This window comes from Lycorma delicatula, chromosome 12 (assembly GCF_047948215.1).
Source record: "Lycorma delicatula isolate Av1 chromosome 12, ASM4794821v1, whole genome shotgun sequence".
NCBI classification, from domain to species: Eukaryota; Metazoa; Arthropoda; class Insecta; order Hemiptera; family Fulgoridae; genus Lycorma; species Lycorma delicatula.
Window position 1 is genome coordinate 32,036,122 of NC_134466.1, and position 27,055 is coordinate 32,063,176.

The 27,055-nt window shown below is 29.8% G+C and overlaps 1 long non-coding RNA gene across 8 annotated transcripts in view; it reads left to right on the forward strand.

Annotated features, from left to right (window-relative positions):
• The window catches only part of LOC142332934 (uncharacterized), a 42,283-nt gene extending 27,022 nt beyond the window's left edge, over positions 1-15,261 (forward strand). For all 8 annotated transcript variants that reach the window (XR_012758445.1, XR_012758444.1, XR_012758447.1 and 5 more), the window contains one exon: positions 14,597-15,261. This is a non-coding gene — a long non-coding RNA (uncharacterized LOC142332934). The remainder of the gene's footprint in view (positions 1-14,596) is intronic.
• Positions 15,262-27,055: the final 11,794 nt, after the last annotated feature.

Sequence of the window (27,055 nt, forward strand, 5' to 3'; positions counted from 1 at the left end):
TTTTACATAATTGTGAGTCAGTTTCACTGAGTCCTCCTTTTATTAAATGTGTTGCATACTTAGAATCTGGTTTTTCGTTCTTAAAAGAAGTTATATATATGTTAAATCTTAATTTTAACTTTCTTCCCATTTGCCCAGTATATGTTGCATCGCATTTATATTTATTTTGTATATGCCATTACTGTTATAAATAGCCTTTTCTTCAAAGTTGTTATTAAAAATTTTCATAAGTTTATTATTCATATTTACACTCATTTTCTATTATACTTATTGAAAAATTGTTTGATCGGGTAAACTTCCTGTAAATGTTAATCTAGTCCATTTTTAGGTTTCTTTATTGTTTATTGTGTTTTTTTAATTTTGTTTCTTTTATTTTGGATCATCCTTCTAATCATTACTTTTTTATATCTGATACTTTCTGCTATTCGAAAATAGTGTTGAATTCATGTTTATAAGCTATTTTCTTTAATGGCAAATCATGTAATCTATTACATGATTTGCCATGATTTGAAAAAGCCACTAATTTATGTTTCATCGGTTTTTGAGTGTATATGGTTTGTTTATATGGGTAATTATGTTTACATAAATATACGATTTAAGTGTAATTTGAGGTAAGAGGCGTAACCTAACGCTACATAAAGCCTTACAAAGTGGAAGAAGTGCCAGTTCAGTGAGTTTTGAAAATGGAGTATATCCGAATTGCATCAAAATATGATTTAATTATGAATGACAAAGCTAAGAAAGATAGAAGATAGCTGTTCTCAATACAAAAATTATATGGTAATTTTAGTAGAAAGTACATACACAATAATTTTTAAATTGTTGAAACAGTAAGAGAATGATTGACCGCTTACTGCTAATCATACTTGGGAATACTTTCGTTTATTAGAGGTATCTTAACTAGAGCAGTCTTCCGACTATCCAAAAATAAGCCTCAATATATAGGTCCCTAAAACAGTCTGTGAGGCTGTTCCTTGATATAGAGTAATGTCAATAGTAACAGTACTGTGTTATCAAGGTGCTGAATATGTCAAGGTTATTGGCCGAATAAGATTCGGGGTAAGTTGCCCGATCCTCAATGCTATCTTAAAACCATTATCCAGTAAAATTCTTCGAGAATGTTGGTTTCTTCATCTGATAAGGATTTAAAGCCTGATAACAGACAAGTATTACTTCTTTTCTTAAATAAAATATTAAGTAACATTTAGTCTATTTCTGCCGACATTTTCATCTACCCTAGAGCTTTGCAATGGACTTTGGAAAAACTGATTATTGAGATAAAATCAAGCATGTTAAAACAAATCGCATGTATTGTAGAATGGATTCTTTTTTTTGAGAATCGCTAGAAAACGAATAATTCTGAGTTTAAATCACAGGAAAGATAAGCACATTTTTCTATTTCAACATATTTGTGTGCATATTTTAGATGTTATAATGGAAAAAATATTTGGCAACCGACATAAATTTCAAGTCGCTTGCAAAATTTTTATACCATTTATTTATTTTACAGATTATACTGCGTTTTAGATTTTTAATTGCTGATTATTATATTTAACTTTTTGTTACAAGGCCTGAGTAATGCAGTCATGTATATTCTACTAGCGATTCATTTAGAGGATACATTAATCTAAAGACTATGCTACCACCGATTCCCATCTCATGAAAGCTAATTTTAATTTAAAAATGTTGCAGATTATAATATTGAGCATAATATTAATATTATTTAATATTATGTTCAATTAATATTAAACATAATCATGAGCAAATAATCAGAAAAGTCTCCCTGATTTATTATCTGAAAATACAGTTTTGAATTTTTAATCTTCTTCATAGACCTTTTTTTTCAACTTGTAGTCAGTCATAATTCTTATATATATATATATATATATATATATATAGAGAGAGAGAGAGAGAGAGAGGAGAGAGATTGATTCTAAATTGTGCTACAATCTCTCAGGAGTTGATTGTATAACTAAAAATAAGAAAAACAATTCATATAAACATAGATCAAAAACAGTTTGTTAGCGAGTTTTGGCTTGCAAAACATGTAGCCCTGGTTTCTGCTTCCTCTGTGAAATTAAACTGTACTAAAATTCTTGCGGTATAGATTGAGGAGTAAGTTTGGTGCTTCCTTATGGTTTTTGATCTAAGAAATTGAATAAAAGTGGTCACATATCTCTTTTTATCTCACTTTAAGTTTTAAGAAAAATGGGCTATAACACTAAAATGTTTTATCGGAAAATATACTTTTTTTAGGTTTGGAATAAAATAACTTTGCATTTTTACCTATAATTAAGTAAAAATTTCTAATTAACTTTGTAGAAAATTTCATTCTGAGAAAATTTATTTAAATACTGCCAATTAAAATTAAACAAATATTTGAGACGTTCAACTAATTATACGCAAAATACACAAACTGGATTAGAAAAGCGATGCAATTTTAAACAAAACAATTTACATATAAATACTAAAAATTATAAAAACAAATTTGAAAGACATCCTTCAAAACCTTATTAAAAAATTTCATTTTTTCATAGGTTGTCAATAACAGCTGATCAGCAATTAATTTGATTGTTTAGCATGTGAAAATTCATTTGAGTAGTAGTCTGTGCTGTTACTGTTCGGTTAGTCATTAACAACAAGTGATACAAAAAAAATTTTTTCATTTGGAGAGTTGACAGTCATGTTAATTTATGGTAAATTAAATAAAATTGGTTAGTTATGATTGGCTGCTGTGCGTGAATACCAGGAAAACTATCCTAATTGAAGAATACCAGATCGTAAAACATTTGAGGCTTTTGAGAAGAGAGTTTGAGAAACAAGTATGCTTAAACTCCAATGATTCGTAGTAGCTGATTGTAAACGTTTGTGAGTAATGCCAACGTTGAAGAAGCAATATTGAATGCGGCATAATTATCTATCACCTCAAGCATCAAAAGGTTGTCACATCGCTTTCATATTTTGCAGTAAAGTGTGTGGCGAGTATTATGGAAGCAGCAATTATACCCATTCTACACAATACGTGTACAAAGGTTATTACCACCTGATTTTGATAAACGTATGAAATTCTCTATTTGTTTAATTAGAAAATGTGAACATCATCCCGATTTCATAAGTAATATTTTAGTTACTGATGAATTCTGTTTTACAAGAAATGGCCATTGTTAAATTTTTGAAACATTCGACTTGAGCAGAAGAAAATCCCCATGAGACTGCTACAAATCACTTCCGACAGACTTTTTTGTTTAATGTATGGTGTGGTCTTCTAGGTGATAAACTCATAGGGCTTTTTTTCTTACTGCCAATGCTCAATAGGGAGCGATACTTTCATTTTTTGCAAACAAATCTGATGTAGTTTATGGAAGATTCACTTGCTAATAGAGTACAGATGTGGTTTTTCAGTAATGATTCACATGCTCACTACTATCACACTGTCATGATGTGATAAATCGTTTAAATAACATATTTAGTAAGCGATCGATTGGTTGAAATGGACCAATAAAATCATTAACTTGATTTCCCAATCTCACACCAGCAAAGTTTTTCGTTTGGGGTTGAATGAAGTGGTTAATCTATTCCGGCCATATTGGCACATAAGAAGAATTGAGACATCGAATAATAGAAGCTGGATTGACTGTTGGAATGGCAGCTACATTGGGCAACTGCTTCGAAGAAATGTTTGCAGCTTTATCAAGTAACTATTTTATTATAAATTTAATAATTTTTAGAAAAAAAAACAAAAAAAATGTTATTATATTTTTTTTTTTCAGTTATTGGTAAGTTTTCTACTTGTTTTCAGTTACATTATGTTCAAACATTGATGAAAATTGTTCTGTTTAAAATTATATCACTTTTCCAATTCGTTTGTATGTTTTGTTTCTAATTATTTTAAAACTTCTGAAATTTATGTTTAATTTTAATAGATGTTATTTATATAAATTTTCTCAAAATTAATTCCTATACAAAGTTAATTAGAAATTTTTTCTTTATTTATAAATTAATAAAGTTATTTTATTCCAAACCTAAAAAAGTATATTTTCTGACAAAACGTTTTCATGTTTTATCTTGTTTTTCTTAAAAACTAAGTGAATCGAAATCTGGGACCACTTTTATTCAATTTCTTGGATCAAAAACCATTAAGAAGCACCAGAATTACTCCTCGATTTGTACCCGAAGAATTTTAGTACGGTTTAATTTCACAGAGAGAGCAGAAAGCAGGGCTAAATGTTTCGTGAACCAAAATTTGCTACCTATGCTTATATGAACTTTTTTTCGTAGTTTTAGCTACAGAATCTTCTTCCGATAGATTGCTGTGTAATTTGCAATCATTATCAAATTCTATATTCTTGGTGGTAAATGGTTTTCATACTTTTGCCTTTTATATATATATATGAGTATAATATATACTGGGGTCACAGGCACAGTTAACGGTTTTGCAGTGAATTGATTTATTTATAAGGAAAAGTATTTAAATTTCTCTAAACATTTTTCCTCGTTTTTGTTTTATTCTGCATATAAGCTTAGATGCTTAAGTTAAGTGTTTATTTATTAATACTACTATGTAATAACTGTTAAATTTGTGTATCAGTTGTTTAAACTTATCATGTTTACTTAAATCCTTATTCATTCTGCTGTTTTATACATTCATACATTCATTGAATTCATTATCTACTATTTAGTATAAATAACATTATAAATTAGAGATTAAAAAGGATGTAATAGGATAATGAGGAAGATCTCTGAATAAATTTTCTAACCATTGTGCAATTCACGAATGTTTTTTAACCTCACAAAAATTCTAAACTGGCTGAATATTACATAAAGTTGCATTTTATCTATGAATACCAGATTTTAAAAAAAATCTGTTTGTCTTCTATAAAAATAAACTAAATACATAAAAACAGATCATAAAACGAAAAAGGTGGAATTATTACACAAAAAAAGAATCTTAGTTGCTTTTTTAAATGTTGGGATATTATAAAAAGAAAAACCTTTTCAAAAAGAATGAATAAAGTGAAGGGAAAAGGTAATTAAAATTTATATAAGTTTATATACTAACATAATCTTCTTTAAACAATTAGTTTTAAAATACAAACAGAAATTCAACACCGCTTATCTCTGTGGTGGAGTGGTAGTGTCTGAACCTTTTTATCAGGATTTCACGGGTTCGAATCCCAATTCCAGCATTGCATTTTTTTCGTACACTACAAATTTCTATTTTCATATACCAGCCTGCAAGCTTCTGTAGTGAATTAATTCATTGGGCAAAAAAAAAAATTTAACAGAAACTGTTTGACTTTCTATTCACTTACAACAATATATTTCAGTACGACTTTCTATTTTAAATGATAACACCCTTTGTGTGATATATATCATTTTAAAAATCTGTTTAAGGCAAGAAAATTGTTATAAATAAAAAGTTGATATGATGTCTGTACCCAAAATGGCAGCAGGGTAGAATCTGGATTTTAAAAAAATTACATTGATAATTTAAGGAACTGTTATCACAAGTAAATAAATTTATAAAAATTTGATTAAATGGATATTTTCTATAAATGTATTAAAAAAAAAATATTAAGCATAATGTTTGCTTACTTACTTTCATTTAACTTTAAACTGTTCGAAATGTTTCTTTTGTTGTTTGACAAAGTGCCAGTCAGTTATAAAAGGATGGAACTACATTATTCAGTGATTCCTTAGTGATATTTTGTGTTGATTCTCGAATTGTATTTGGTAAATCATTGATATCTTGGGACTTATTATTATTAACAATACTTTTTAAGTTGCCCATAGAAAGTAATACGATGGTGATAAGTCAGATGATCTTGTTCGCTATTATATTTTATATTCTATAAATTCTTGCATAATATCTAATGATTTGTTGCTTTCTGATTTTCCCCTATTGTTAATGCTATAACTTCACTAAATAGAATATTACACAACAATGAAATAAGCTTCATTTTTGCAATTATAGTAAGAGACCATCAACGGTCAGCTGATCAGCATGATAGGTGACAATATTTTTATTTATCTACTCATTAAATTGAAACGAAAACAATTTTTTGTGTTAAAAAATAATTTTTTTAAAATTGAAAATTACCTTTTAAATTACATGTTAATTAAATCAGATTAAATTTTAATTCACTTTAATTTCTTTTTATTTAAATTTATAATTTGAACTTACTAAATTTGGTAATTTTCAAAATCCAGTCTTTATCCCACCGCTGTTCTGGGTAGAGACATCGTACCAACGTTTTATTTATACCGGTTTTCTTGTATTAAAGAGATCTTTAGAATGATATATCCTACAAAAGGTGTTATTCATTTAAAATATTAGAGTTACTACCCCTGACCACAATCCAAGAAGGGGTTGAAGTTTTATTTCTCATCAAAAGGAAAAGTAGTTGACCAGAAAGTTACAGTATTTATACCTTTCTAATTATTTTCTGTTTCTACAGTGTTTCATTAGTCAGCTTAATGTATAATTAGGTGTAAATTTCAGTATTTATTGTTGTTAAGAGATCTTTAGAATGATATATCCTACAAAAGGTGTTATTCATTTAAAATATTAGAGTTACTACCCCTGACCACAATCCAAGAAGGGGTTGAAGTTTTATTTCTCATCAAAAGGAAAAGTAGTTGACCAGAAAGTTACAGTATTTATACCTTTCTAATTATTTTCTGTTTCTACAGTGTTTCATTAGTCAGCTTAATGTATAATTAGGTGTAAATTTCAGTATTTATTGTTTTAAAAAAGTACTCTTCCTTAATGAAATTTCAGTATTGCTTATATATTTTTAGATAAAATTTTAATATACAGAATGATTCACAAAGAATGGTAAAAAACTTTCAGTACTTATTCTAGTGGTTAATAAAATTCAAAAAATTTAAAATTTTGTTTGGTTAATATAAAATTAAAAGCTGCCGTAATTAAATTATGATGTAATTTCTTTTTAATAAACTTCAAAATTCTAAATTTTTTGTGTAAAGTACACAATACCATCTTACTCAGAATCTAATTCTCTACATATTTTGTTTAAAACGTTTTTGTTTATAATCCATTTAACAATGTTATTTCACGTCAAATATAAAATGGTTTTTTCGACCACAATGTTTTTTTTTTTTTTTTTTTTTTTTATTTGGAATTTTACGGGCATCGACTGCTAAGGTCATTAGCCCTTGTCACAATCTTTAAAAGAAATTACTATCACCATCTGGATCGTCATATGTAAGGGTGTAAAGGGCCCTTACATTTTATTTAAAAACACAAACTACACAAAACATTTAAGACATAAAAGACAAGGACAATCACAAACACTTACGGGGTGTAAAGGGCCCCGATATTAAAATTTGAGATAAGGTTCTCAAAAGACCATGAAATTAAAAATTAAACTTATCAATACCATTTCTTTCTTTATATATATATATATATATATATATATATATATATTATATATATATAAACTACCGCTTAGAGTATCTTTTATCACAGCTTTAAACTTTCATTTTATAGACTTTTAAGAAGTCCACTGGCGTGTAGAAATGCAACTATATTTTCTTCATTTCCATTATCCAGATCAGCTCTAATATTATTTGTAAGACGGAACCTCTTTCTGAGGTCCTCATATATAGTACACTCTTCTATTAGATGCTTGATTGTCAGTGTTTTATTACAAACACCGCACATTGGTCTCACTTCGCCGGTTAACAAATATAAATTTGTTAATCGCGTGTGACCAATTCTAAGTCTGGTCACCGCTACTTGTTCACGGCGAGTCAACTTAAAGTCGCTTTACCATCTATAAGGAGAAGTTTTTACTGAGTTTAATTTTGTATTTAAACTCCTCCATTCAGCGTTTCACTTATTTCTTACTATGTTTGTTAGACGGTTTTTAACATCTGCCACTCTTACAGGAAATGCATCCAAATCATCGCAGACTGAAATATAAAATGGTTTTTTCGACCACAATGTTTTTATCTTTTATCTCAGATTTAAGACTAGTAAAAATACAGTTCTGGGTCTTATATTTCAGTTTTTCAGGTCAGCTTTCATATAAAACCATAACATTTATCACTTAATTTGGGTTCCAAGAATTACCATCGAGCTTAATTTTACTGAAGGTGCAGAGATCAGAATGAAAGCTTTTGACAGCCGTAACTCGCTAACAAAGCATTTCTTAACCTATGTTTATTTACGTATATGAACTTTTTATTTTCAACTTTATCAATAGAACATGTCTTCTTTTTTTACTCTTTGTTTACCCTGCCCACCCCGCCAGAGCCGGACCCACAATCAAGCGTAACTACAGCTCCGGGGATGCCATCACCACAGACTACTTCAGCAAAACTCAAGGTCCCACCCAGGTAGCCGGAAGCCGGTCTTTTAATTATTCGCCATACCTAAAATTAGGGGATCCCTTCGGGATTCCCTCACCGGGACTCTGGCCTTTACGCCTTACCTCAAGTGAGGAACCCCCAAAGGGATCCCCCACCGGGTCTACACTCTTACATTCTCCCTACCTTGCCTCTAATGGAAAACCCCCCAAATGCATCCGGGACTACGGTCTGATTTACGAGTCCCTGTTCACTTCACTTCTGGTGAAGTGAACCTCGCCCTCCCCCCTCAAAGCGTGGCCACAGGGTTTGCAGGAAGTTAAGTGGGTTCCTTCTAGCAATTCATCTTGACATGGCCAACCTCTTCGCAGTTAAAATATTGGCCAGTCCTGTCAGGACCATTACACAGCTTTATCTTATGCCCTATATTCCGGTTTTTTAGGTTCCAATGCCGCGAGGTAAATCAGGAAACAAAAGAATTCTCATGGATGAAAAAAGCCATTGAAGCTGTGATTGCATCCCCTGACAAACGAATTTGAATAAAAGAATCCTGCGAAGTGTTTAATGTAAAATTTGCTACTCTCGTACAAAATGTGTTTTTGTACGATTTGTTTTTGTAGTGTTTTTTAAGCTTTGGTAAAGAAAACTTTGCATACAAATCAAAGTACGGTGTTAGGATAGTAAAGAAGAAATTAAATTAGAGGAATATATTATAAATATTGCTGAAATGCTGTATGGTAGGACAAAAACACTGGTATGTCAATTAGCTTTTAAGTTTGCTGTCGCAAACAAGAAAAATTATCCACTTAACTGTAATGAACATAAGCTTGCTGGCGAAGAGTGGATGAGATTATTTCTGAAACGACATTCTGAAGTCCTAGCAGTCAGAAAACCCAAAAAACGTAGTCTGTTTTGAATTACAGGAAACAGCACGATAATGAAGCTAGTTCAAGTCAGCTTAATTATTCGATTCTTGCAACTGACATGATGGAGAAGTATGTGGTGGAGATGGGAGCGGATCTCACGCTCAACTCGGAGCCTTATACCCCCCGAGCGCTGCCGGGAATGGTTGTATCCGAAGATGAGAGTGCGGCCATTTGTCCGTGTAGTTCTCTCCCTGTCCGGGGCGTGTTCCGGGAGAGGGACTATATGATGGCAAGGGTTGATGGAGTATATTATTTCTCTTGCTACTTCTCTCCTAATAACAAGCTTGAGTGTTATAGGGACATTCTGACCTCTCTTTCGAGAGATGTTCTTGGTCATTGGCTGGCATTGTTGGCAGGTGATTTAAATAAAGCCTGATCGATATCCTGGGGGTCTGCCAGGACAGACAATAGAGGCAGACTCATGATGTAAATCAGTGCTCAACTTGATAAGGTGTGTTTGAATGTTGAATGTGAGTTTACTTACTGAAGGGGAGCATCTGGCTCAGTTATTGATGTGACCTTTGCAACTTCATCATTGGCGGCTAGAATACGTAACTGGCGGGTATACCGCTATCGATCACTTTGCGATAACTATGACGATATTCGAAACGGGATACGGCAGAACTTTGTTAGGCTGGAGTGTTAAAGTCAGGGACTTGACTGCCTTTTTCGAGAGCCTGAATTTTCGGATCGTACACAAGGCACGTAACACTGAGAACAAAGCCGATTGTTTAACTGATTCGTTGGTAAGTGTGGTTTCTAGGCAACTCCCTAGAAAATACATCAGGAAAGGCTGTCCACCACTTTACTGGTGGACGGTCAAAATCGTGCTTAAACGTAGGAAGTGCTTATTGGCTAGGCGGGCGTCTATGAGGACGAACTACAGGTCAGCTAGGTTAATATACATGGCTGTATACAAGGCAAAGAAGAAGGAACTGTCCAGGATGATTAAAGCTAGGAAGAGAGAATGTTGCAAGTACTTACTTCAAAAAATAGAGGAGGACCCCTGGGGGAAACCATACAATTTGTTAGTCAAGAAGGTGCTGAAAGCGAGGTCCCCAGTTATCCGCGATGCCTCAGAGGTTGCTAGAATAATCGAGGAGCTTTTTCCTGTTGGAGATGTTGCACTGGAGCGTGAGGAGATGGATGCGGGGACAATATCGAAGTTCGCAGTGGAGAATCTTAGGGCAGCCGTGTAGTGAGTTCCATTGGAGAAGGCACCTGATCCTGACCGCCTACCAAATGCGGTTGTCAAAGCGGCGATTGTAGCTGAGTCGGAGATATTTTTAAGGGTATATAATGCATTTTTGAGAGAGGGCGTTTTTCCTGCAAGGTGGAGGAGACAGCGCATCGTCTTGATACCGAAGCTGAGGAGGAATTTGGCCCTACCGTCCATTATCAATAATTGATACGTTGGCAAAGATATTCGAGAGAATAATACAACAACAGCTCACGTGCGCCGTGGAGGAGGCTGGGGCACTTGTCATAGAGGCCGATACCCAGAGGAAGGCCGCCAGCAATATCAGCAACAAATATGGTTCTGCTAATTCCATCATAATTTGTTAAATCCCTGAAACCCTGCTGTGTCTGCTTTCCACTAAAAACTCAAAAAGATAATTTATAGCAATCCCACACTTGTGCCTTTCCCCTTTATTTACTGGTGCAAAAAAATGCAGTCCAAGAATGAATGGGTTCATGCTCTTATTTATTCAAATATTCTCATCTGGACTAACACACTTTCTAAAATTACTATCCACCTTATCAATTATTTCTTGTACTTTATGCAATTGATGATTTGGTGGGACCTCCTCATTATTATAACAATGAAACAAACCTAATAACTGAAAACAATTTTAACCCATTTTATTGGCTACAGGGCTACAATACACCAGAATTGGGCTACTGATGGCAACTGACATGACCCATATATAAAATTATTCCAGGAATTTTAACATTTCATCATGGTCTGTGTCCGCCCGTTTTTTTAATTCTAGCATTAGGAGGAGCATGGGCCTAGATGCAATCGTCTGTGATGCGTAACGATTTGTTTCAATGACAAGTGTATCAGTAATGTCATCACATACAAATAAATTCCAAATTTCAATTTGGGCACATTCGATCATAGAATCAATCAAATCTGAATTTATCACACGTGATTCGCCATTTAGAGTTACAAGGAATTTGATTCAGACTATCTGAATTAACCACAGGCTACCAAATATTATTGTCAGGGATATTGTTAGCATCCCTTTCTTCTACAGGTTGCCTTACATCTTCATTTCTACATCCTCAACTTCTGGGCCTAAGCCATAAGAATTATCATATTCATTTTCTTCAAATTCTTGGTGTAATCATTAAGATTAACACCTACATTTTCCATAAATTCAGTCAAATCTAAATCGTCAGGTACCCACTCAGAATTGTAGTCACTGTCTGGTCCAAAAAGACTCATTATCAATTTGGCACTCACTATCACTTTCAAACTTATTTAATTATGAAGATGGCTCATTTAAGTAATTTCTAATTTTGACCTCTTCCATTTTTTTTTTTGAGTTCCAATGCTATTTGTATTAAAATAACAAACTAACCGAAACATTCTACTAAACACTAAAGTTCAAATGAAAATTTTCTAATATAAGTAAATTTATTGATTGCATAAAGTCGAATCTTATGTAATTTAATTACTTATACAATTCACAATAAATTTAAAAACATACCACACAATTGCAAAAAAAACAGCACATGAACAAAAACGTAAGTTAATAGGTTATACATGTAGGAAAAATGATTGACAAGATGTTCTGCCAGCTGTGCAAATTAAAATTATGATACGTGTTGTATGAATGCAAAAATATAATAATACAATTGATATTTTTAGCTAGGTAACAGAAATTGTATGATTTTTTGTTGACTTGGATTTTTTGTTAAAAATGTGCTAAAAAAATGCTAAGGACATTTCAAAATCTGTAGGATTTTTCCTATTATATGATGTATTATTTGTTACTAACATTGAGTAATAGAATTAGCTCTCAATTCTTATAAGTAACTCTGTTGCGAAAGACAAATTTATCTCTCACAATTAAGAGGTAGATTTAGCTTTCATTTTCAATACTGGCAAAAACTTTAATTCGGCTCATGGTAGTCAACCTGTTAAAATGGTTTTTTTTTTGTGCTTGTTTTAACACTGAATTATCAGAACCGAGACATACTGGCTAGTATAAAAAGCATAGGCTTTTCTGGTGTTTTCCATGTATCTTAAGATGTCTCCAAATCACTTGGGAATTTCTTTAATATTCTGTTCCATTTGTTCTATAATTTTTTAAACTGTAGGACAAAGGAAAGGAATTCATCTATACACGGTATTCATAAAATGTTTTAATTAAATAATGCTATGACTTTTACATTATGTTAACTAATTAAATAATTCATTAATATGTAACATATATTTTATTAACATGGAAAGAACGGTCTTTAAATTAATCTCCATTGAACATTTTAATGTAAAAGAAAATCCTACTCTCCTTACAACCTGATGTTTCTACAACACCTGGAATGACTTGACAAGTAACTCTTAGATAATGAAAGATATGAGTAAAGATAAAATGCTACCCTGTAGAGGGAAGGTATGAAGTAAAGATAAATACCAATGATACCAGTCCTTGTAAAGAACAACGCTGGTAATTTCATTGTGTGCTGTTGGCATTTTATAGCAATTTATAATCATAGCAGTCAACACACCACTTAATTACAATAAAGAAAAGCAATCAAAATTTTAGACACAAATAATTTTCATGTTGGGATAAGTCTATCAGCTGACTTGCATCGGAAAAGGAATAATGCTAGAATGAATGTAGTTGTTTCCAGTATGTTTGTGGGATTGTAATCATTATCCACTAATTTACCTTGTTATAAAAACTTACCTTCTTTTTAAAAAATGATTCATTTTAGTTAGTATGCTTCTCTGAACAAGATTTTCTCTTTAGTTTTTGTTATTAAAATTTGTGGATTATGTTTTTCGAGGCCAGTCCATCACATGATCTCATGTACAAGTTTTTATTCTAGTGTTATCAACACCTTCCCAGCCTGTAAATAATGAAAAACGTTTATATAAACATGTCAGGAAATGATCCACTAGAAAGTTATGGCTAATGAAAAATTTTGCGCTGATTCCTGGCAAACAGTAAATCTTTACTAAAATTCTAGGAATGCAAATTAATCAGAGATTTGATGGTCTCTTATGGTTTTTGACCTGACAAATCAAATAAAACAGTTCTAGAACCATATCTCTAATTGTTTTCATAATATCGATGTAAAACAAGTTTTTTTACATTTTTAATTACATTTAATATGATACATGACTATCATATATAATTTTTATGTAAAAAAGTCTGTTAAAATATTTTTAGTTTTTCAAAAAGAAAGGTTTGATAAACCATAAAAAACAATATTTTTTCTAATTTGTGATGTAGATTTAGTAAACAGATTTTCAGAAATTTCCATACTTCTTCTAAAGATTGTTTGACAACTGTTGTCCTGTTGGAACATTTATTGTTAAAGATACACTGTTTTTATAGCTTTTCACTTAAAATAATTGAGAAATCAATTTAATGTATTTTTCCTGTAAAAAGTAAGTGTTATTTTAAAATAATAAAGCACATTTTTAATGATTTGCTTAGCGTGGATTTGTAGACCTCATATTTTTTAGGAACCAATCATGAGTAGTAGTAAGACTTCCACACCAGCAATATATATGCAAGTCTAGTTCAGCTGTAAAAACATAATCAATAACCGAAAATCCACTTTTCAGTAATTACATTGTCATCATACTAAGAAAAGTAATATTTATTGAAAAGTTTAAGTTTCTCTAACGTACAATTGCTAATTAATTGTTTTAATCAAAGAAAGATGTCAGACAGATGCTTAGCAAGCCAATTACTTTACAGTGCTACTAGATTTTAGTAATGTCTCCCTTTTTCTATTAGATACTGAACTGTAATTACTGTTAATCAGCATTAATATACCATCACTTAAAAGTACAATAATGAAGGGTAAATAAAGACATAGTTGGTTAAGTCATGATTCAGTTATAAAGCCGAACATGTCTTAAGATTTCTGGAGGCTGAACATGATATAATATGCAGTTCCATTATGGTAATATAGTGCAGAAATTTGTAGCATGTGAAAAATACCAAACTTGATAAGGATTCAAAATCAGTACCTTCTGGATGAAAGGCTGAGTTCTTTCTATTCTATTATACAGGTAGGAATTTAGCTACTGTTTAAATAACTTTTTTGTTTTGTTTTTCTGGATAAAGAAATACTTTTTTTCTTTTCAGAAATCCAATACCTGATGGATTTGCAGTACAATGGCTTCCAGTGATGAAAAGTACTTGGATATTGATTCAAAATTGACAATGATAATGTCTTTATCCTTTCCTTTAAAAATGAATCTTTGGAATGAAATATTCCTAGTGCTTTGATTATAAGAACAACTTTTACTTAAAAGTAGTAATATATACTGTACTATCTTCTGTTTTACATTGTTTAAAATTTTAAATAGTTTTTTATTTCATTACATGTATGTTTATATTAATTCATTTTTATTTTATTTCTATCATTCAAAAAACTTATAATACATGAATATTGTGTATTATTCTGTAAGGATGATGAAATGTAATTAAGTGGTGTTGACTGCTACAATTATTAATTGCTATAAAATGTCAACAACGCACACTACCAGCATATAGGCAGTATATATGTACTCAATGTTCTCAAGGGAATTATTTTTCACAGTTGTGTTTAATGACTTATTAACTTCAAGGCAAAATGTGATAACACTTAAAATCAGAAAATATAATCATTTAAAATTAGGAATCCTTATACAATTGATTTAATTTTTATAAGTTTTTTTTTTTTGTAATTGATATAAAGGAAATTTGTATTAATGAAATTTGTTCTTCCAAACTTTGTGCATGTATTTAATTTTATGTTTTTAGAGATATTTACAAGTAAATTAAATTTGACAAAAACAAAAATAATGAACCCACACATCAAATGAAGGTAATAATCAAATTACCTACCAAAGGGGCTTCTTAAACTTTTTAGGACAAGGGATAAGCACAATTAAAAGTGCTTCCTTTCAGACAAAATACTCAGTTGAAGAGAGTGCTCCTGATTAGTTTCCAAAGAACTTTGGAAAAATAATGTTTTATTAATCTAAAAGTGATTCATTTAGTAATTTTAATTGAAATTCAAAAACGTTCATCAATGTAAGAAACCACATTTATACCCACTACAATTATTTTAGGTCAATAATTTGTAAAAATAAAAAGATTATGAATGTTTAAATTTAGTGTCGTTAACTTTTCTTATAGCAAACTTCAAATACAGTACATATAAAAATATATATCTTTATATCACCTCCTAAACATACTCAGTTGTGATGTTAGAGTCTATTGTAGTGAAATTAATACTTTGAGAAGCTCCAAATATGATCATGAACACCTGTTAACGGCTTCTCTTGTAATGTGGCTATGTCTGTTCATACCTTCGTTTTTATCTAAGAATGTTGTGCTTGATTTTGATTCTATATTATTTACTCGTTCTCTGTAGTTTTGTAGGCCATGAGTATCCTTAAATGTTTGAAACAATTTCCTCTAAGTTTTCTTTTATTTTCTTATATGGTGCATCATCTACCTTCATCATAATCATACATTCTTTACTTTATTACATCCCTACATCAACCCAGTTTTTCTTTGCTGATATGTTCATTTTCTTGATTATATTTCTAGAGTTGATATAGTATAAATACTTCTTACACTTTTATCTTATTCTGTATTTTTTATTATCCATGGTTTTCTACAAATTATTAAATTTCTACTAAAATCTCCTCTTAATAAAGAATTAAGACAAAGAGAAGATTTTAGTAGAAATGTTTTTTAAATGAATAATTTCAGTTGAATCTAAATTTGTACTTAGTCCTATATACATGACTTGTTTGGATTTTCACTTTGCATTATTCTCTTTTAGTATGTTTTTATCCCATTCCTTAAAAATCACTTTTTCATTATTTTCTTAAACTGCAGTCTTTTATTCTTATAACTAAATTATGGTCATAATTAATATTCGCTTTTAGGTATAATTTATAATCCATTATTTAGTTTCAGAATCCAAAAAAAAAATTTGTTGTTTTAAATTTTTACCTCACTGGAAAGAACACCTAGAAATGGAATTTTACTTATTTATAGTAAGTAAGTATACTGTTCAGTTGAATCTTGATTTTTTTTTAACCCTTGCTATTCCTCTTTGTCTCAAAAGTGTCTCTCCTTTTATGATTTTTAAAAATTCTATTCACAAACACTAATTTTTTTTGGTACGTAATTCTGAAAATATAGATCCACATTTATTTCTCTGATCTAGCCCATATTCTCCAAGCATTTTCTCTTCTTGTACTTTTCCTGCAATAACATTTCAGTCTCTAACTAATATCAAATTACCATCGCTTTATACATATTTAATTAGATCACATACTTTTTTACTCTGCCTCATCTTCTGAAAAGAGGTTGGCATATAAAGAAAAACTATTGTTCTAAGCATAGGCTTTGATTCTTTCCTTATTAAAATAATGTGTAGTTTTCTACTGCTTAGAGCTTGAAATAAGTTATAGGTAATTTATACCTTGAAATAAGTTCAACCCTTAGATTTGCCCTTATGCTAAACACCAGTTGCCCATTCTGTAAGAAAGATTTCATTGCTTTTAAACGCAGAAAAATGGTTATTATCAAAGCAAAAATTTTATGTAATAAATAAGAAAGAATTCAAATAACTGTAGCATTAAATAAAATACAAATGTGTTTAAAACTTTCTATATACTTACCTAGTATCTTCCAAAAATTACTAACTTAGTAGACTAATGTAGTTACAGCAAATAAACATAAAAGTTGTGTTTTAGTACAAGTAGGTGATTTAGTATTTGTTTAGCAGGAAAGATTAGAAAGCAGTTCTGTTAATTCAGTTTAGTGTAGCTTCTTCATCAAACTCCAGTTCCTCATACAAATGAACAGGTGTAACTGTGCTTTTTTTTGTACAGTTGAGATTGTGTGGCAAGGTTTAGTGAAACTTCTTTCATTAGTTTTAGTGATTTACTCTTAAGTGTTAATTTTATTTTCAGAAATATGAGCATTAGATGTTCTGACTTACCATATGTTTACTGTTTGATAAATGTAGGTCATGTGAATCCCTGTGGAATAATAATATAAAACATAAAATACATCAACTTATCTGTTCCTTCTCTTGCATATCTTGACAAATGATTACCTCCCATAGATCATGATTTAATTAAAGATTCTATTATGATATTTATCTCTTGTTTCCAAGATTCAGAAATGAAAATATGCCATTAACATTCTCCTTATAGAAAGATCTCTTGTGTACATAATCATTTGTTATTGCCATTTTTGATCGTTACGCAGTATACAACATGCCTTAACAGACAGCTACAGAAAAATTGTAAGGAATAGGTTTGATGAACAAATAAAGCATGCTTATTAAATTGCCAAAAGCATTTTCAATTATCTTTTTTACTCTTTTAACTCTGCAGTTCATTTTTAATTTGACAAAACTATTCATTCAATAAAAATATGATACTTATCATGTGATCAGTGACGATGTTCTTGCATTATGTTAATTCATAAAAGAAACTAAACTTACAGCCTGTTGTGTATTTGAGATAATGCAAATTGTTAAAAAGTCAATAGAAATTGGTAATATAAAGTGTAAGATAGGTTGATGGGTGAGTGGGTGTAAGTGGGTGAGTTATTTTGTTTGTACTTAGCTGATAATAGATGAGTGATGTATTCATGAATCTTTGCAAAAAGGGATATTTGTGCTGTTATGTAATATGCAGAGTCATTTTAACGAATCAGGATGTGTATTTTTAAATTGTGCTATGATAATGGGGAATAGTTATAATACATTATTATTAGAGTGTAATGATGTATATTTACAATAGCCTCTTAATGAGTCAGCATAACCTAATGATCATTCACGAAAATATTAAGCGTTTAAATAAGAAATTTGATATTGCATTACTATCTGAGATATGGATAAAGTCGGTTGATGAGAATCCTTTATATAGAATAGCTGGATATACATCCTTTTTGTGTATAGTGATTTTTCTAAAGCTGCTGGGGTTATTGTGTTTGCATCTGTTGTGGAGGGTATTACTCGTGTGAGGATGGATTGTGAGTTACTGGATGCGGATGATATTCTTTTATAATGTAAGTGATTTATTTTACTTTTTATATTCTCAGTGTTTATGGCTGGAATAAGCAAAATAACTGATCTTGAAAGGAATCAGTTGGAATCTTCCTACGATTCCAACTGCGATATTTTTGTAATTAGAGGTATTAACATAAATATTTATTAAAAAGGAGATACTAATGATGAAAAATATCCAGAACTACATATGAATGGGTACAGCTCTGTAGTTAATGTTAATAACAAGAGTTACTGAGAATGAAAACCATCCTGTGTTGATAAAAGTTTTTACAAATCCATTTTATATAAACACAGTGTTTCTAGTGCTGCCATTCTGACACATTTTAATGATCAGAATCGGTAACTTAGTAACTATTTCTAAGGACAGAACTCAAAATAATTTGGTAAAGGATTTTAAAGAAGTTCTGGATTTGGTAAATTAAGGTCATACTTATATAAACATAATCGGAGTGAAAATCCATTTATTTTGAAATCCTATTAATTATTATGAAACAGCAAATGTCCAGGTATTGATTAGATCTTTTTCACTTTGGTTATTAAAATTTCTGTTCTAGTGATCACTATATTATTTGCTTTATATAATAAGTTTTGCTGTGGGTAAATTTCCCTCTGCCCTTAAATCGGCAAAAATTGATCCAGTACATAAATCAGGCTGTTTATTAGGTGTAGTTGTCAACTGCCAGACAATTTTAATACTTTCAGTTTTTTCAAAACTGCTAGAAATTTAATTAAAAAAAAAAAAAAAAAAAAAAAAAAAAAAAAAAAAAAAAACTTAAGTATCAAAAAATAAATTTTTTAATCATATCAATTTGGGTTAAAGGAGGGCTCAGTACTGAATTTGCAATGCATGAATTTATAATTGCTGTCTATTCTAGGCTTAATTCAACAGATAAGCAAAAATTTTCTGTCTTAGTTTTTTATATTTGTAAAGCATTCGATACAGTTAATCACTGTCTTTTATTAGATAAAATGTATAGTGCTGGAATTAGGTATCTAGCTTTAAAATGGTTGATGTATTATCTAGAGAGCACAAGTCAGTGTGTAGTGGGTCACTGTAGAGCAATATGCTTCAGATGAATTTGGTGACTCCCAAGCCCAGTTCTTAAGGACCTATTCTATTTAAAATTTTTATTAATGATCTGTTTTTGCATTACTTTATGGTAAAGCTACATCTTTTGCAGATAATACTGCTCTAATATATTTGTCTAAGAATTTTGGTATGCTACACACTGATCTGGAATGCTTTAAAAACCAAATATCTATTTTTTTTCCTTTATTGTCCTTCCAAATTTTTAGCTCTACTAATATACCATAATGTTGATTGTACTTATATTCAGTTACAATGCAACTGTTCAGTCATATCTCAGGTGAATTTTATTAAATACTTAGGGTTGATGGTGGATGGCAAATATCATTAAATTTGCTTATACAGAGATTATATACATTAAAAAATGTTTAAGTGTTAACATTTTTGTGTTAAAAATTGTTTAATATATGTTATGTTTTTTACAGTGGATGTTCTTTGTCAAATCTACTTTGCTACAGTTTATTCAAAATTAAATTATAGATTGAAAAATAATAAATAAATAAATTTTAAATTATAGAATTATTAGATTATCTACATCTGATTATAATTTTGCAAAGCTATTTTACAGATAATGTGTGATGTGAGTAGAATTAAATCTTTCCCTTTTTTCAGAAAATGTATGTTTTCCATTATATCTCTTTTTATTTATATGGTGTTTTAATTTTTTATGAAAGAAGTGGTAATGTCAGGGTGGTGATAGCTACTATATAATTAGGTAAAGCTTTAGGGGGGGAAATATTGCTGTTCCAAGCATTATTACACTTCTATTTTTGTAATATAAGTTCTTTAAATGTCTGCCTGGTAGTGTAATAAGTGCCTGTAATCTGAATCAATTTAAATTTAACTTAAAGAAGTTGATTTTCTTCTTGGCTATTGATGAAGTGGAAGAATTCATTGTGTTTAATGATTTAATATAAATGTAATGGCTGTAAATTTTAAATTTAAATGTAATCATAGTATACTTATATTCATATCTGGTGAATGTTAATACTGTTGTGTGTGTGTGTAGGAAATTGGAGCTATTTATTTTAATTTTTTCTAATTCTAATTGTTATTCTGGTACTCCTCCTACCTATAATCAAGAGTGTTTGCTTTATACACAATATATTTTCATATGCATCTACAGTAACATCAACAATAGGCTAAATATACTGACATATTAGTATGATTAAACATCACTGCTTGCTAACTGAATTACAAGTGCTTTATATTTTATATAAAGCACTGTATTGCATCACTTATGTATTTTTTGTGTCTGTATTTATGTTGTAGTTGAGAATAAATAAATTTATTATTATTACTCTCTTCCACTTCAGATGCTTTAGAGTATGCAAATATTTTTTGTGTAAGGAAGTAATACTGGTATTACTTACTGAAATTATACTTACATAGCTTGAAGTTTGATATGACCTACAAATGTCACCTTCTGAACTTGATTCTAAACTAGCACTTGGTTCTATGTTAACACTTGTTTATTACCTCTTCCTGGATCACCTCTTCATATTTTGATTTTCAGGAGACATTTCTGTTTAGTTAACCATAAAAACAAACTAAGAAACAAATGATTAACTCAGATAAATTGATATTCACAGCCACTTCTTACTCGAAGCTGTGATAATTCTAGCAATGAAGCCAGAAAATAATTAAAAAAAAAAAAATACCCCTCTGAGTGCAAGTATTAAAAATTATTTAAGTATTGTTAATTATTCAGAGTTAATACCAAAATAAATCAGCATGAAAATGGTCGGTCACACAAGGTAATATTTCGGAGGACTAAAATTCACCAACTGTGATCTCAAAGCTGTAGTTTACAGTTTACCTGAAAATTTATATTTGAATAAAATGAAAGAACTGAAAATTATCAAACTTGTTGACACCACTCCTTATTGCAATGGCATTACTTTGAATCACAAAGTAAATTTGAACCTAGAGACATTGGTAATATAAGTTTTAAAAATGTTTGATTTCTTACTAAGAAATGTACTATATTTTATGTAAGGGAAGTTCATACCTTGACTAATGGATCTTGTCCTCTGAAGAGAACAAGATATAAACTTTCTCTAAACGGCAAATTCCAATAAAGGCATCAATAGCATTTCTTATATCTGCAGCATAACAAAAACAAACCTGCAAATCGACTTCTGATTAATATTTTACAACCAGTGATCCTTTCTAATTTCTAGATACTTACGCTTAATATTAGACCTGAAGAATAAATGAGCTCTAGCTGCTTTCAATTAATAAAACTTCATAAGTATTGGTAATCAACATTTTTTCCTGTTTCATTAATGCTTTACCTTCAGACATCAAAAAATAAACCGTAAATGTAGCACAAGATCTTATTAAGTCATACAACAAATTTTGTCATCAAATTAAATGTAATCATAACACTAAGTCTTTCCTTCCAGTTGATAAAATAAACATTTAAACAAATAACAGTTGGACTTAAAATTTGTTATGTGAATTTGTGATCAACAGTGATCATAATACTACCATATTACATGAAGTATACCTAATTATTTTAACAGAAGTAACTTAAAAGAATAAAACTGTTACAATACACAGACAAATGGAGTCAAGAGATACTGGGAGGGCATGAAGTATGATAAACATTGTAGTTGTGGTAAGAATAATGTTCTGCTTTTCAAATCCTTTAAACCTCCCTTCCACTATTTTGTAGCACAAAGCCAATTTGAACACCATGGAGGAATGAACAAAACAATGAAATGTAAGGTAAATGTGTATTTGAGATGATAGTATTGTTAAAAGGCAATAAAACATTTATAGTATTTGTTTCACTTCTTAATAAGCAATATACAATATTTTATTATATAATCTTGTAATCTTGCAATATTTATGAAAAAGGGGAATTTCTGTCAGACTTCAAAAAAAGTGTTATAGTCATGATACCAAAGAAATCAGGGGCAGATAAATGTGAAGAATACAGAACAATTAGTTTAACTAATCATGCACCAAAAATCTTAACTAGAATTCTATACAGAAGAATTGAGAGGAGAGTGGAAGAAGTGTTAGGAGAAGACCAATTTGGTTTCACGAAAAGTATAGGGACAAGGGAAGCAATTTTAGGCCTCAGATTAATAGTAAAAGGAAGATTAAAGAAAAACAAACCAACATACTTGGCGTTTATAGACCTAGAAAAGGCATTCGATAACGTAAACTGGAATAAAATGTTCAGCATTTTAAAAAAATTAGGTTTCAAATACAGAGATAGAAGAACAATTGCTAGCATGTACAGGAACCAAACAGCAACAGTAATAATTGAAGAACATAAGAAAGAAGCCGTAATAAGAAAGGGAGTTCGACAAGGATGTTCCCTATCTCCGTTACTTTTTAATCTTTACATGGAACTAGCAGTTAATGATGTAAAAGAACAATTTAGATTCGGAGTAACAGTACAAGTTGAAAAGATAAAGATGCTATGATTTGCTGATGATATAGTAATTCTAGCCGAGAGTAAAAAGGATTTAGAATAAACAATGAATGGCATAGATGAAGTCCTACACAAGAACTATCGCATGAAAATAAACAAGAACAAAACAAAAGTAATGAAATGTAGTAGAAATAACAAAGATGGACCACTGAATTTGAAAATAGGAGGAGAAAAGTTTATGGAGGTAGAAGAATTGTTATTTGGGAACTAGAATTACTAAAGATGGACAAAGCAGGAGCGATATAAAATGCCGAATAGCACAAGCTAAACAAGCCTTCAGTAAGAAATATAATTTGTTTACATCAAAAATTAATTTAATTGTCAGGAAAAGATTTTTGAAAGTATATGTTTGGAGTGTCGCTTTATATGGAAGTGAAACTTGGACAATCGGAGTATCTGAGATGAAAAGATTAGAAGCTTTTGAAATGTGGTGCTATAGGAGAATGTTAAAAATCAGATGGGTGGATAAAGTGACAAATGAAGAGGTATTGCAGCAAATAGATGAAGAAAGAAGCATTTGGAAAAATATAGTTAAAAGAAGAGACAGACTTATAGGCCACATACTAAGGCATCCTGGAATAGTTACTTTAATATTGGAAGGACAGGTAGAAGGAAAAAATTGTGTAGGCAGGCCACGTTTGGAATATGTAAAACAAATTGTTAGGGTTGTAGGATGTAGAGGTTATACTGAAATGAAACAACTAGCACTAGATAGGGAATCTCGGAGAGCTGCATCAAACCAGTCAAATGACTGAAGACAAAAAAAAAAAAAATCTTGTAAATCTATTCCAAGGATAAATCTTCATCAAAGAATTAACTGCTGCAATAAGCAAATAATTTAAGTCAAAAGATGCTATGAGTGTGCGAGGGGTTTCTGATTCTACGAGATGAAATCATCATTAGTTAAATTTTTTTTGGACTCTTTTAACCCCCTTCAATTTATTATTAGCACAAAGTAAATTTCAACCCTCTTGGAAACATAGAATTTATGTTGATTTTATGTATTAGATTGTTCATCAAGTAATGATACTTATATAACATGTCAAGATAAAAATAATATAAGCATTTATTAAATGGAAATGTAAACAAACCTGCAAATCAACTTCAGATTAATATTTAATTTGTAAAGCCAGTAATAATTTTGAATTATACCTTGCTTAATCATCGAGCTGGAGAATTCATGTACTCTTGCCACATTCTAAAGTATCATATCTAATTTTGTCATCAGATATTAAATATAATCATACAGCAAGTATTTCCTTAAACTCATTTGATATAATAATGTACAGTTGGACAAAGAATTTGTGTGTGGACTACAGTAGTGATCATACACATGAAGTTAACACTTAATTATTTAACAGAATTTGTGATCAATTTTGGTAAGTTTTTTTGTTGATGATGATAATGATGACTGGTGTTTTCTGAACAATGAACGAAGATCTATGACCCAAACAGTGCTCACTGAACATGGATCAAGTGTACAATGAATGTTGATTTATGACCTGATCGGTGTTCAATGAATAATGGTGATCGTGATCTCATCAATGTCAATGACAGTTGATTGGTAACTATTTATTGTTATGCTACGTTATGTTAATCACAAAATCAAACTTAACTAATGTTTGTTGTGTATTTGTAATTACTGCTCCTACTCCTGAATTGTTAAAAAGTCAATAGGCATTTGTAATATAAGTTTTAAAAATGCTTGACATCTTAGTAAGCAGTATACTATATCTTATTGTATAACGTAAATCTATCCAAAAGTAGAATTACCTCAAAAAATTAGCTGTTACATTACGCAGGTAATTGGAGTCAAGACATGATATAAGTGTGTTAGAGGTATGACAAACAGTGTAGACGTGATAAGAATAATGTTCTACTTTTTACAAGATTTTCTCTAAAAATCACCTCTACAACTATTTTCTTTTCAATGTTATTCAACTGGTTTACACAATCACTTAATTATAATTTTTTTTTTATGATTCTTCAAAATATCAAATTGATTAAAATTTTCACACAACTGAACAACACTATCACATTCTGTACCAAACTTCTCCAACTTGCCTCAGAGAACCAATAACAATCAAATAATTTTATTGAGTAAAAATAAGAATTCTTTGTGAAATTTTAAAAATATCTTAGTGAATTTCACCTATGCAATTAATATAATAAGTGTTCTTACCTTTATTTTTTTCCAGATACTGTTATTTTTTTATGAACTAATTATTTAAATCCTTTACATACCTGGGAATATTATTTTAATATATGTAGGTCCAGCACTACTGTCTATAAAATATACAAATAAAAAATTAATAATTTAAAATAAACACAACCAAGTTAAAGTCTGACAGAAAATTATGGTATGTAATTGTATTTTAATATTAACAATTTTTCCAATAAAATTAGAATTTACGACAAAAAATGTATCTTATAATTTATGTTTACATTACTTCTGACCTTAATGGTTACAAAAATGAAAAAATATGCTGAGTTTTTTCAATACGAAAACAGAAGTATAGGTTTTTAAGTTTTACTTAAATTAGTATTAATAATTCTTAATTAATTTAAATCCTTTTATTGTAATTGAAATACTAATTGCAATATACTTATATGGAATATTTTTGCATTAAAAAAATGAAATATTTTTTTGAGAATTGCAACACCATTATTATCTTATCGATTGATATTTAATGTCTGGTTGTAAAAAATTAGAAAATCTTTTTTTTTCTTTAGATTAAAAAGTAGCACCACTAGTTATTCAGTTGAGTCAATTTAAAAGCCAATCAAAAAGTTCTTTACTAAAGGTAAAAATTTAAAAAGTAAGTTAAATTAAAAATATCAGCTGGTTTGATAGAGCTAAGTTTTGAAAAGATTCACATATTTCCACAATAGTTTGAAAATAAATGGTAACATAAAAATATCAAACAACTTGTATTCGCAAAAAAAAAAAAACATAAGATAATGATAATTATAATAATTGTAGCAAAAAATTTGAACCTTGAATTAATAATTAGTTATTTTTGTAACCTTCCTAAGGCATATGATTCAACAGAGAACCTCTGTTAAAATATTGAAAGAATTTATGTTGATAATAAATGCTAAACATTATAAATAAACATATTCAAAAGTTAATTATTGTAGGTGGGATTTCCAAACCCTTTGAAATAAAAACATTGTAGAGAAGGTCTCTTACCAGTATTGTTCAATTGCGGTAAATGTTTTAGCATTAGCTGATGATCTGGTAACGTTGAAAAATACATTAGAGAGATTGAAAATTCAAAAATTAGTAAAATGTTCAAATAGAATCAATTATTGAATCCCAATAATAAAAGTAGAATCCAAACCATGGAATTTCAGAATAATCAAGAGTCCAGAGATTTAAATATTTAGATGAAATAATTACCCTGACTGTCTTAGAAAAAGAAAAGAAATAAAAACAAGAACACAAAAAATGAAAGCGACTTTCATCTTAGAGAAATGTAAAATAAAAATCCTTATTCAAAAACATAAAATTAAGACACTAAAACCATAGTTTTAGTAAAATTGTTGTATTGTACAGAATTCTTAAAGGAATTAAGAAAAACCTAGTAATTATTGAAAAAAATTATTTTAAGAGAACTCTATTGCCAAAACTCAAAGATAATACTTATAAATTAAGCAAATCAGAAGAAATTTACCAAAATTTTGAAAGGTTATACAATTAGAAAAAGAACTCAAATTTTACAGTCACTAAAATCGAAGATGAAAGTAAATTAGCAAAACAAATATTTAACTTTTTTTGAAAAAAGGAAAACCAAATAACTAATTGAAAAGAAATTAAAAAAGATCTAAAATTAAGTATTTCCAAAGAAATAATTTTCAATGAAATCTTTTAGAAAACTAGTAGATGAATCTAAGTTTTGAGATAAATAGAAAAGGAAACAGTGGATGGACCAAAGAAAGAAGGAGAAAATGTTAAGGAAAAAATTTGGTAAAGAA